The sequence below is a fragment of the Manis pentadactyla genome, chromosome 8 (assembly GCF_030020395.1).
Source record: "Manis pentadactyla isolate mManPen7 chromosome 8, mManPen7.hap1, whole genome shotgun sequence".
Lineage (NCBI taxonomy): Eukaryota > Metazoa > Chordata > Mammalia > Pholidota > Manidae > Manis > Manis pentadactyla.
The window spans coordinates 62,954,026-62,957,409 of NC_080026.1; the positions used below are offsets into that span (position 1 = coordinate 62,954,026).

Sequence of the window (3,384 nt, forward strand, 5' to 3'; positions counted from 1 at the left end):
TGAAGATTTGGACCATGGAACTTTTGCATGTTTAAAAGGAATATTTAAAGGGAATATTACTATATTACTATTACGTTTATTTACAAGTTGATAATAAATAGAACACTATATACTGTTTTTTAAGTATGCAAATGTAATAACCCTGTCTACTAATCACTCTATACTTAACTGTCCACTAATAATCCTACTGCTGCCAAAAGACTTCAAGGAACACATAGGAAATGTTGGCATCACACACCAAGTGAATTATAATCTTTACCTTAATTCTCAGAAAAACATGAACTGGTAGATTCCATCATCTTTTTATAGAGAGTGAAAGAGATATCACAAAGATTAGCTATCTTTTCAAAGATGACTCATCTCTCAGGGCTTAGAACTCAGTAATGAGCTAGTATTGAACTCAGGTCCTGATTCAAGAACTGACTGACTGGACCACTTTGTTGTTGCCTAGCCACCTTCTTTGACTATATTGACTAAATAACTTGATCTTATGCTCCTCTAAATCATTTGTGCCCACACTGATGTCTATATTGTAGTTTAACCAGTAGGATTGCTTCTGTGGAAGATATGCCCATGGAAATGAGTAATGGGACAATTGCACAAGGATTCATCTTGGAGGGGTTTCCTGCTGTCCAGCACCTGGGGAAGGTCCTCTTCCTTGTGCACCTGCTGGCATACCTGGCAGCTCTTGCAGGCAATGTTGTCATAGTGAGCATCACCTGTGCTGACTCCCGGCTCCATACACCCATGTACTTTCTCCTCAGCATTTTCTCCTTCTTGGAGTGCTCCTGCGTGACTGCTGTTATTCCTAAATTGTTGGTCATCTTTCTTTTAGGCAAGCAAAAGATTTCCTTTGTTGCCTGTTTCATACAAGCTTTTATCTTCGTATTTCTGGGAGCAGTAGCTTTCCTCCTCCTAGCAGTGATGTCTCTGGACCGGTATGTGGCCATTTGCAAGCCCCTGCGTTACCCGACCATCATGAACCTGAGGACTTGCTTCCTCCTGGTCACTGCCTGCTTTGCTGTGAGCTTCAGTCTCATCGCTGGTCCAGTAGTGAAGTTTTCCTAGTCATCCTTCTGTGGCCCTCATGTCATTACTCATTTCTTCTGTGACTTTGGCCCTCTACTCCACCTTTCCTGTTCTGACACCAGGTCTTTTGAAACATTAGCCTTTGTCCTCGCGTTGTGTATCCTTTTGACATCCCTTATCATAACCATCATTGCATACAGCAACATAGTAGTGACAATCATGCATCTTCCATCAGCCAAGGAGCGACAGAAAGCTTTTTCCACCTGCTCTTCTCACTTCATTGTTCTCTCTCTGATGTATGGCAGCTGTATTTTTGTATACATGAAACCAAAGCAAACAAACAGGCTGGTCTCCAACAAAGAGGCTGCGCTTGTAAACACAGTGGTGACCCCACTGCTGAACCCTGTTGTCTACACTCTGCGGAACAAGCAGGTCCACCAGGCCCTCAAGAAGACAATATGCAGAATGAAAATATCAAGATGAAGCAATCACATGATCTTCGAATGGAAGGCTTCAGAGTATCATTTGTCTCCAATCCAGCCATTGTAGCAGTCCACACAGTTACTACTTGAAAATCTGGGCTGACTTCACCTTATATCTTTTGCACTACTGTAGAAAAAATAGAAGTCTGTTTTGAAGGCCTTATTCTCCTTTGGTGTTCATAACTATCATCTCCATAAACATTTCATAGATTTATATCATACTTTTAACTGGAAAAATTTTTAATTCTTCCTCTGATATAAACTATGTGTTTGTAATTTCCAAATTCAATAATTTATACTATTTCTCTTTAGCTAAAACCATCGCCCAGTAGAATTAACAACTATTTACCAGAGAGATTTAAATAACTGAATTGATGGAATGTTGTGTGCTACTTTGTAGTTAAAAAGAAATGATCAATTATTACCAGTGCTTGGGTCCACATTCTTCCATGCCTAGCCACGGAATTAATAGGTTATAGTATCCTTTATCTTGGGTTATACATGGTTTGCATGAAGTGTCCTCTTACACAATGGCTTGTTCTGAGCTCTTGGCTTAGCTATACATTTATGCACCATTCTCATGCTAGAGAGAAGTAAATTGATTTCAGTCTTATACCATTCTCAAAGTATGGGGATAACCACAGCCTCACACAACTGATTAGTGTTCCTAATTTTCTGAATTATTTGCTCTAGATCTAGCCCTGCAGATGCATAATCACACTAATGGTTGGTTTTCATTGTAACTGTTACTACAGAATGTGTGTTTATTTCAGGGGTAGGGGGCACTTAATTCATATATGATTATTTCTTCCAAAGATTCAAGATGATGAAATCTGTTATTTGCTAATCTATTTCACATTACTTATGAAAATAACTGAAACAAACCAGACATGTTTTGCTGGTGGACTGGTATTGTCAAGTATAAGGTTATCTTCTGATTGATAACCTATTTTAAAACCAACATTTCTATTATTCAGTCCTTAACCTTTCTGTGCTTTTAGTCCTATATCCAGAAGAAATGTTTCTTTTTTTCTACAGAGGTGATATATCTAAAATACTAAAACAATTTTTTTTATTTTGTGTGTTTTTTAACCCAAACTCTGATAAATTAGATAATTACAAATACATTTCTTGAAGTATGTTCTACCCATGATTGGATCACTCTTGATCTTGAAATACCATTACAAAATTTAGGTTTCATCTTATTGAAAATGAGGAGGTATCAAACAGGCTCTAAAAATCACACGTGTGTTATGATTAACTATGTTATAGCACATAGCTGTGGACATGGTATTAAAAGAGTTTATAGAGGTCAAGAACAGAGTAGGAAAGTGGGTATAGAGCTGTGCAGTAATTGGGAGATAGAGCATGATGACCTGGCAATGGGAATTGAATACAAAAGGATCAGTAGTAGAATCTGAATCATTTTCCATTAGACAAGCCCTGGGCTCAGCCTCGTGCTTCCTTCAACTAACGGGTCAATGTGTGCTGACCACTTAACACTTAAATCACTTTATCTAAAAGTATGAAGATTTACAGAGATAACCTCTAGGATTCACTTGAAAATGTTTTGTGGAGACAACACCAAGATGCTACAGGAACGTGGATATGATGTTCCACTTCAAAAGTTAAACTATTGAAAAGTATATAAGTGGTTGAGGTTCAGTACTGTAGGAATAAATCAAGGAGTCTTGGCCTAACTCTTGAAAAAAGAGTGAGCCTCCACAAGATTTTAATCAGAGTTTGAAGATATTTATTACACTCAAAATAATCAAATTCTATTTATGTTACCTTGAGATATTTCATGATTGAAGAATGAGCCTGACAAATAGAAAAACTAAGAACAGAAATCCAAAACTGAATCTGGGAACCC

The 3,384-nt window shown here is 37.7% G+C and overlaps 1 pseudogene; it reads left to right on the forward strand.

The window, feature by feature from the left end:
- Positions 1 to 555: 555 nt before the first annotated feature.
- LOC118914094 (olfactory receptor 6C74-like) lies at positions 556 to 1,512 on the forward strand (annotated as a pseudogene).
- Positions 1,513 to 3,384: the final 1,872 nt, after the last annotated feature.